The sequence below is a fragment of the Eriocheir sinensis genome, chromosome 16, assembly GCF_024679095.1.
Source record: "Eriocheir sinensis breed Jianghai 21 chromosome 16, ASM2467909v1, whole genome shotgun sequence".
Taxonomy (NCBI): Eukaryota; Metazoa; Arthropoda; class Malacostraca; order Decapoda; family Varunidae; genus Eriocheir; species Eriocheir sinensis.
The window spans coordinates 3,253,072-3,263,218 of NC_066524.1; the positions used below are offsets into that span (position 1 = coordinate 3,253,072).

The following is a 10,147-nucleotide window of genomic DNA, read 5'->3' on the forward strand; positions in this document are numbered from 1 at the left end:
GAAGAAGAGGAAGAGGAAGAATAAAAGGAGAAAGAAGAGGAAGAGGAGGAAGAAGAAAAGGAGAAAGAAGAGGAGGAAGAAAAGAAGGAAGAAGAGGAAGAAGAAGAAGAAAAGAAGGAAGAATAGGAAGAGGAGGAAGAAGAAGAAAAGAAGGAAGAATAGGAGGAAGAGGGAGAAAAGGATTTTATTTCTTGAGAGTTTCTTTTCACTCATTATTCACTATTGCTTTACACCATTGATTAGGTTGCAGTACTTAGTGTTCACGAGCGTTATTGTTGTTCAGAAAAATCAATACGATGCTAGCTATACGAGCGCGAAAAATCTCAAGGGGTCGGAACGTATAGGGTTAAGAAGAACAAGTCGCCAGGTCCTGACGGGATATTTCCGAGGGTATTAAAGGAGTTAGGTGATGTACTCAGTGACCCACTAACCAACATCTTTAAGATGTCGGTAAATACTGGCTATGTGCCGAGCCTATGGAAAGTAGCTAATGTGACGCCGATTTTTAAAAAGGGGGACAGGTCAGTTGCTTCAAACTATCGCCCAATTAGCTTAACATCGGTTATAGGGAAGATGCTGGAGTCCATAATAGCCAGGAACATTCGGGAGCATTTAGAGAAACATAGCTTAATTCACGACTCGCAGCATGGGTTCACAAAAGGTAGGTCATGCCTCACCAATCTCTTGTCCTTCTACAATAAAGTATTTGAGGCGGTTGACAGAGATGAAAATTATGATGTAATCTATCTTGATTTTAGTAAAGCGTTTGACAAAGTTCCTCACCAACGACTGTTGCTTAAATTACAGGCTCACGGAGTAGAGGGTAAAGTTTTGAACTGGGTCAAGGCGTGGCTTAGCAATAGGAAGCAAAGAGTGCAAATCAATGGTAAAAGATCTGACTGGGGATGTGTTACGAGTGGGGTCCCACAAGGTTCGGTATTAGGTCCACTTTTGTTTATTATTTATATCAATGACTTAGATACAGGAATTAGTAGTGATGTTAGTAAATTTGCAGATGATACCAAGATCGGTAGAGTAATTGAGTCGGATCATTACGCTAGTATTCTCCAAGGTGAACTCAACAGATTGTATGACTGGGCGGATAAATGGCAGATGGAGTTCAATGTAGGGAAGTGCAGTATTCTGAGTGTAGGTAGGAACAACCCCTCTCATAACTATTGCTTAAATGACACTCTCATAAGTAGGTCTGGGTGCGAGAGGGATTTAGGGGTCTTAGTGAGCTCTGATCTCCGTCCAAGGGCACAATGCATTCAAGCTAGAAATCGAGCTAATAGGGTACTGGGATTTATTTCAAGGAGCGTAAGCAACAGAAGCCCCGAAGTCTTCCTCAAACTATATTTAGCATTAGTTAGACCTCATCTTGACTATGCGGTTCAGTTCTGGTCACCTTACTATAGAATGGATATCAAAATGTTAGAATCGGTGCAGAGGAGAATGACTAAGATGATTCAGGGATTGAGAAACTTGCCATACGAGGGAAGACTCAAACAGTTAAACTTGCATTCTCTAGAAAGGCGAAGGGTGCGTGGAGACATGATCGAGGTTTATAAATGGATGAAGGGCTTTAATAAGGGAGACATTCATAAGGTTTTGTTGGTAAGAGAACCGGGTAGGACACGAAGTAATGGGTTTAAACTGGATAAATTCAGATTCAACAGGGACATAGGCAAAAATTGGTTTACTAACAGGGTGGTGGATGAGTGGAATAGGCTTAGCAGTCATGTGGTGAGTGCCAATACAATTGTCACATTCAAAAATAGACTAGATAAATTCATGGACAGCGATATTAGGTGGGGTTAGATACACGGGAGCTTAGGGTCAAAGGAGCTGCCTCGTACAGGCCTACCGGCCTCTTGTAGACTCCTGCGTTCTTATGTTCTTATGTTCTTATGAGGGTTCAAGGGAAGAGGAGGGAGTGATGAAGGGAAGAGGAGGGAGGGCTCAAGGGAAGAGGAGGGAGTGATGAAGGGGAGAGGAGTACAAAGGAAAAGCAAACAGCAACAGCCCTCTTGGTCCTAACTAGACGGAGGGAGGGATGAAGGGAAGAGGAGGGAGGGATTGAAGGGAAGAGGAGGAAGGGATGAAAGGAAGAGGAGGGAGATATGAAGGGAACAGGAGGGAATGATGAAGGGAAGGGAAAGAGATGAAGAGAAGAAAGAAGAAAAATATATAAAGTGGGAAATGATGTTTGTAGTTTTTAGTGACGTACGCAACACATCCTTGACGCCTGGTGGACATTTTCTCTCAGTTGTTGGCGGATGTGATGTCATGGCGCTCACTGACGGTCCGCCATTCACGAGGCTGCGAGTGTTTCCCCGCGGGCCACGGTCTCCATATTGCCTTGCTGTCCCACGCCAACACATCCCGTGGAGATTCGAGCAGGACACTCATGGCCCACAGATAGCGACATTTTCCCCATGACCTTTGATGGTGAAGTGCCTCGTAAATAATCTATAAATTGGAACGTTGAGTGCTCACGAATACATCTTGTTAGTTCCGTCTCGATATATATAACTTGTCTGTGTTTAGGAAAGAACAATATACAGGTTTGACAAGTAGCAGGGAGTATAGTTCGATAATTTCCGGTTCAGAAAAAAAGAGATACAGTCAGTTTCTGGAAGTGACCAAGTACCAGTTAGATAATTTAAGCTTTAGAAGTAAAAAAAAGATTCAGCCATTGTTTCATTAACAGAATACCGTAGTAATATAGTGCTGCAAACTAGTCCTGCGTATGTTAGTGTCTACCAGGGAGCGCTTGACAGGGAGGCCAGGTACGGGAGTGTTCTACGGGAATATCTATCTGTCTCTATCTATCTTCGTGTCAGTACCACTCAGAGGCCCGAAGGAAGGTTAGATACGGGCGTGTTAGTGTCAGTAGGCCAAGGAGAGGATCACAGGGAGGGCGTGTTAGTGTTAGTAATAGCACTGAGAATAAGACAGGGAGGTTAGTTACGGGGTTGTGAGTGTCTTCACCACTCACGGGATCAAAGAGAGGTCAGGTAGAGGCCTGGCTGGGGATGGCAGACCGAGATACAAGGTTCAGAGGCACTAACTGGCGTGTGTTTCATCAATAGAACAGTGATCGAATGTTGCAAAATTGATCGTGGATATATTTCAGCAACCAATCAAATTAGTCGTCTGTTTCAGCAATAAAATAGTGATCGAGTGTTGCAAAATTAGTAGTCACGCCCATGTTATTGTCTACCACTGAGCGTTTCACAGGGAGGTTTGTTACGGGCGTGTTAGTGTCGGTACCACTCAGAGGACCAGAGAGAGGTAAGGTAAAGGCCTGTGTGTGTATGACAGACCCAAACAGACCCAGATAAAAGGCTCCGATGCACAGGCCGTCGTGTTTGCCGAGCCGCTGATCCACGCCAAGGACCCTCGTCGCCTGTGTGCTCGCGTCCTTTGGGGTCCGGTTCAACATGAGTGCCACAACCCTCGGGGCGTCGGGCCGCCAGTGACATTCGGGTTACTGCCAATTTACTTTCCCCGGCTGCCTCGTGCGTCCATTTATCGACAGAACCATAAGACCGGACGAACAGCTCATGGACGGGCGCTGTGCCGATTGCTTCTGCCTGGCAAGGACGAAGGAGGGAGGAGGCCGTGGAAGTGTAGCTTGTATACGAGTCATGGGTCCATTACGTAACGTGAGGGAAAGAAGACCTGCCCAAGTAATAACATTCTCTCATAGTCAAGGAAGCAGCTCAAGGAGCAAATTAAAGTTTAAAGAAAAAGAACTTGGCGCTGCTCCAGCATATAAGAGAAAGAGGGTCAGAATCAGATGGAGAGGCTTCTTGATACTTCCCGATTGTATGCGTGAAGTCGTAGGCAGAAGGAAATACACACAAAAGAAGGCGAGTGACAGTGGCTAAGGGTCGGAGCCCAAGCACATATTGACAAGTCATTCGTAGGAGTTGCGGCTTTTCCATGGATAGTTTTATGACTTTAGTGGTAGCTTGATGAGGTTTCTATACTATGAACCTAAAATATAACACTCATAGTACCCCATTGACCTCCTTTTCGGCCTTTGGAAATAGATGATTTGAGAGAGGCGGAAGCGTCTGGGAATACCGACCCTTCCTTTTCCGTGGCCAGTTATCGTCGCTCCATCACTTCGGTAACGCTGTGAAGGGAACGCTTCAACACAACATATGCCGGGACACATGCACTAGTGGCTCCCTCACATTTGGGGGTGGGGGGGGAGAGAGCAGCTTTGGTCCTGGGTCCTCAGTCTGTCCCTCCAAGTACCCGATGAGTTATCAGTCCATCGATCGGTACGCCATTAGTCTAAATAGGGAATGGTCGCATATCAAAACAGATTCAAAGTACAGCACAATTATATTTCAAAGGCTGCTATCACGGGGTTGAGATTGTAAGGACTATTTTGAACCTTATCATTATAGCAAATGCAATGATACTGCACAGTAATGAAGAATAAATATATGACAGCCATTTAAGTAATCCCTGGAAACGCCGAGATAAGAACATTAGGGGTCATATTCTTAAACATTTCGACGCCCCAGCTCACACTTGACAAGGCTTTCGCAGGAGTTGTGGGCATTTCCAGGGGTAGTTTTATGACCCTGGTGGTAGTATGACTGTTCTTCTGTACCGTGAACCAAGAACAGCGCTCATGAGAACCCGATTGATCTCTTTTCTGGCCTTTGGAAATAGTTGATGTGATAGGCGGACATGTCTGCAAGAAGCCGGTAGGTCTATACAAGAGAGCTCCACTGAACCTAACCTCAATATCCACGAATTTATCTAACCTTGAATGTACCTATCGTATTAGCACTCACCACATGACTGCCAAGCCTGTTCCAATTTTCCACCACTCTACTGATAACCCAATTCTTGCCTGTCTTTATTGAAGCTGAATTTATCCCTCTGCACACGACTTTGCATTCTTGTTCATCCCTATTCTATCCACATCCCTTCTGGAAGAGTTAACCAGCATATTCATTCTTTCATCCTCTCCTCTGGTAAACTTTGGAACAGCTTTTTTTTCATCTGTATTTCCTCCTGCCTACGACTTGAACTCATTTAAGAGGAGAGTATCAAGACACCTCTCCACCCGAAATTGACCTCTCCTCTGGCATCTCGTTCTGTTTTCTTTTGTTGGAGCAGCGTCTAACCGGCCTTCATGTTTTTTTTTCCTTGTGTTGTCTCCCTTGCTGTAAATAAATAAATAAACCCATTGCCACGTGTCAGAAGGGAGTGTGTGGTGTGGTCGAGCCATCTGATCGGGCGCCCTCACAGAAGCTCTCCTGCTTATATCACGGGCGAGTCTTTGGCTTAATTACATTTGTGATGCGCCGGGGAAGGGATTTGCTGGCGTGGGAGCGAGAGTTGTGGTTGTGTTGTGGTGCTGAACAACTCACTCTTCCCTTGATTCAGTACTGTCACTACTGTCACTGGGGTCGTCACTATTACTACTATTGCTAATATCACATACTATTCATTTATAATATTATTACAACCGATTCATTCACTACTACAACTATCACAATTCAGTTTTCCTTTACGTTACTACTACCACTACTACTACTACTACTTTTACTAACTTTGGGGTCGTCACTAACTTCCATCACTACTATTATTATCTCATTAGTCTTTCTAATTCTATTTTCTATTTCTAATACTATTTCTAATACTGTATTTTTTGTTTTTACTTTTGTTGTGTGTGGCGGGATCAACTGACATGACATTCTCTCTCTCTCTCTCTCTCTCTCTCTCTCTCTCTCTCTCTCTCTCTCTCTCTCTCTCTCTCTCTCTCTCTCTCTCACACACACACACACACACACACACACCGTTACACACATCGTTAACTATGAGCTACTTCTAAATAAGTCTCGAACACTGTATACATTTAAACATAATGATAGACCACATAATTCTACCGAAGATTCGTTTTTTCTGAGGACAAAACAAGAGTCTACCCACCATACGTTGTGGCAGCGTGGCCCTGTGCGACGCGGCCAAGTAGAAGGATGACAAGGACACCGCGCGGGGCAACTCTACCTCATGGCTGGTGTTGAAGATAAGTCAAAACACGAGAAGTTAGAGAGAAAGAGGAAAATGGGAGGAAGGAGAGAGGGAGAGGAAATTGGATGCTGAGCGATTGGAGGAATAAAAGAGAAGAGGGAGAGGAGAGAAGGAAGGAAGCAGCGAGGGACCGGAGAATGAAAGGCGGAGGATGCGACAAGTAAAATGTGATGTCCGGGATAAGAAGAAAAGAATGGGAGGAGAAAAGAAGAGAGAGAGAGAGAGAGAGAGAGAGAGAGATGGAGGGGAAGTGAGTGAGAGAGAAGTGGCACCACAGCAAGCTTGAGGCAGCAACACGGTCGACCACACCTCAAGTGCCTCGCTAAAATGGAAAGACTACAGCGTCTTCCTTCACTACTATCACAACTTTTACTATCTTACAGGCGTCTTCATTCACTCCAATCACCATCACTGTCTCACAGGTGTCTTCATTCACTAACACTATTACACAGGTGGATTAATTTAGTACTTTTACAGCTGTTTCATCACCCAGCCCTAGTAAGGTGTGGGGTGATGTTTGGGATGCAAAGGTGTGTGTGTGTGTGTGTGTGTGTGTGTGTGTGTGTGTGTGTGTGTGTGTGTGTGTGTGTGTGTGTGTTCAATTCATTCCTTCCTTTCTTTTCTTTTTCTTTTCTTTTCTTTGTCTTATTCACAATCTAGATACTGTTTGTGAATAAAACTTTAATCAATCTCTCTCTTTCTCCCTTCCTTCCTTCCTTCCTTCCTTCCTTCCTTTCTTTCTTTCTTTCTTTCTTTCTTTCTTTCTTTCTTTCTTTCTTCCTTCCTTCCCTCACACACACACACACACACACACACACACACACACTCCTCCCCCCCCCACCCACCCAACACACACACACACACACACACACACACACACACACACCTACCCCCTCCATCCCCCCAATACACAAATTCCAGCTCCCGGGGACGTGTGGCCAAAAAATGAGTTAGTATTTTCCGGGAGTAATAATAAACGTTTGCCGATGGATTACCGCTGATCTACTTGTGTTTGTGTAAATATTGGAAAGTTTGTTGGGACCCAGAATATGGACAAACAGAAGACGACCATAGCAGCACAGCTAATTAATAGTGACCCCAATCAGAGGCAAATACCGTGGAGATATGGAGACAAGAATTGTAAATATGATAGGAGAGGGAAGGAAAGAAATTAGTCAGATATACAAAGTTGTAAACATCTGATAAGCACTAACACTACTGAGAGGTTATGGAAAATACCCAGACCCACATACAGAAAGCAGATACCCAGTAGGCGTGGTCAGGAAGTGTGGATAACCATTCAAGAGGACTCTAACATGTCACGTGCGGTGTGACGAAATGCTATAAGCGAATAACTGAAAAGAGAAGTCACTGTGGGAGTGTCTTAAGAGGGAAATAACAAATAGTAGGAGAAGTAAACAATATAACATAATGAGCGAGCCAATGGTTGTTGACAGGAAGTATTGGCTACTGGTTATGTAGAAAATGAAGGCGTGTCAAAGATGTAGTTCCGCCTCAAGCAAGGAAAAATGTGACCTAGACAACAGTGATATGGGCAGACCGAGCCTTGCACTCGCTTCAAGCAGACTTGCTACTCACTCAGCTGAGAATGGCTGTTGTGATCTTAATCGTGAGTAGAAATTCGAGAATCTAAGGGAAACCGACTGTATTGTCCTGGAGATTATAATGTAGGAGATGTGAAGTAGGATTGTGAGTGGGACAGGATTGTGATTATTTGTTTGCGATGTAAAGCAAAGGTAGAAAGCACTGGGTGTGGTATAATTTGGTGCTTCCGTGAAATTGTAGTAGATTATACTATAGGAATGTGTTATCAGGATGTGAGGAGAGTATTTAAATATTGTGATGTAAGCAGAGAGAAACAAACCACTGCTTGTGGAATGACGAGTGTTATTATTATTGGCAACAACTGAGCACAAATTGTAGTATTATGTTTAAAGACATGTCGTTTGTCATATGTTGTATCCATTGCTGAATATGCCAGGGTTATGATCGTCTGAGCATAGAATATTGCGTAAGGCAATTACTTTCATTTAATTTTAAATAAATGTATATTTTCTTTTTCCCTTGTTTATCCCCGAACACCAGTCTCCAATAACAACTTAAGCCGGATCACGCTACCAGGGATACGAGACGGTGAGATCATTTATGGAGTAATTAATGAGTGATAATAGAGTTGATTTAATACAAGAAAAGAAGGGTCCAAAACTGGCGGCAGCGGTATAGGGATAAATAGGGACATGTGCTTACAGTGCTTTTGTTTAATTTACTCTGACGAGAAAACGCCTCTTATTTTCATTAAGCTTTGCTCGTTTTAAGTGGCGGAAATAATAGTGACGATTTAATTATATAATTAATGGTTCTTCCGGAGGACATGGACTTTGACGATATGGTAATGGAAACTCTGGCCAACCACTGTTGTTCTGTAGTGCAATGGGTAGCACACGCGACTCAACCGAGAATTCATGAGTTCCTTCCCGGGCGGAGTGGAAAGGGATGGGCAGTCTCTCTCCACCCGCGCCGCGATCCATTCATCAGTGAGAGGGTGTCAGGTGACAGGCAGCGGCAGCGTCCCGCCTCTCAGGTTTGTTTGTTTTAGGATTGTTACCCCAGGATGGAGGGGAACACGGGGCTCTACGCCTCACAGGGTGGTGGTGTGCCGCGGCGGACATGCAGCCATAGAGTGACATTATAAAGGCCTAACCCGCGTCCCCCAGGTAGGAAGTGTAGAGTATGATCTAGAAAAAATGTGAAATACTAAGAAAAGTGTGAGCTATGGATAAAAAGTCATGAATAAAAAAATAAAAATTAAGCATATGGACAATAGTGTGAAGTATTAAGATAAATGTGTGAAGTAAGAGAATCAGAGGAAGAGGAGGCCAGGGTAGTGCCCCCCTCAGTTATCTACTACAAATAACATTAAATAAACAAATGAAAATAAATAAATAAATAAATAAATATGCACACTTGCAGTGGAAAAAACGGAAAATGAGCGAAGAACAAAACAGGGAGTAACCTTTAATATAATAAGATGAAGGCTATAACGAACAAGGGAGTAACCTTTAATATAATAAGATGAAGGCCATAACGAACAAGGGAGTAACCTTTAATATAATAAGATGAAGGCTATAACGAACAAGGGAGTAACCTTTAATATAATAAGATGAAGGCTATAACGAACAAGGGAGTAACCTTTAATATAATAAGATGAAGGCTATAACGAAGAAGGGAGTAACCTTTAATATAATAAGATGAAGGCTATAACGAACAAGGGAGTAACCTTTAATATAATAAGATGAAGGCCATAACGAACAAGGGAGTAACCTTTAATATAATAAGATGAAGGCCATAACGAACAAGGAGTAACCTTTAATATAATAAGATGAAGGCTATAACGAACAAGGAGTAACCTTTAATATAATAAGATGAAGGCCATAACGAACAAGGAGTAACCTTTAATATAATAAGATGAAGGCTATAACGAACAAGGAGTAACCACCTCACATAAATATAAGGAAAAGAAGGCTATAACAAACAAGGGAGTGACCTTAAAAATAATGAAAAGAAGGCTATAATCAACATAACTCAAGAGTAACATTGGTAGGCAGATCGCACTACTCATGATAATACATATGCAAAAGTAACAGCACTCCTAGAAACAGGAGCGTGTGTCAGTTTTTAACGGATGAATTTATTAAAGAATTAGGGCTCGCAGTAAATGAATGTGAAGCGAAACCCGGGAATATTGTCTCTGTGCAAAGATACCATATTGAAAATGACGGTAAAAGACAAGTTAATATGGAAGGAAAAAGAAGTTTCCAAGAGTTATTGATAACACGCGATGCAGATTCGCCGACCCCTATTGTGTTGAGTACTGATTTTTCATGCAACACGAGATAAGTTTTAAAACATGGCAACTAAATAAGGAACAAAAGAAACGAAGCTTAAAACTGATAATAGAAGGGGAAACCATACAATTATGCCAGGAAAAATATGTCTTATATCTAGAGGTGAAGGATCTTAGCTAAATGTAGAGGGAAATGAAGAAGGTCTCACTGAA

The 10,147-nt window shown here is 42.9% G+C and overlaps 1 long non-coding RNA gene across 2 annotated transcripts; it reads right to left on the reverse strand.

Annotated features, from left to right (window-relative positions):
- Positions 1–7,199: 7,199 nt before the first annotated feature.
- On the reverse strand, positions 7,200–9,573 carry LOC126999597 (uncharacterized). 2 transcript variants are annotated; one of them, XR_007753458.1, is made up of 3 exons: positions 9,541–9,573; positions 9,324–9,411; positions 7,200–9,279 (listed from the first exon to the last, which is right to left on the reverse strand). It is a non-coding gene; the product is annotated as an uncharacterized LOC126999597 (long non-coding RNA). The 2 variants fall into 2 exon arrangements; XR_007753457.1 differs by lacking the exon at positions 9,541–9,573 and adding an exon at positions 9,455–9,487.
- Between the last annotated feature and the right edge of the window lie 574 nt (positions 9,574–10,147).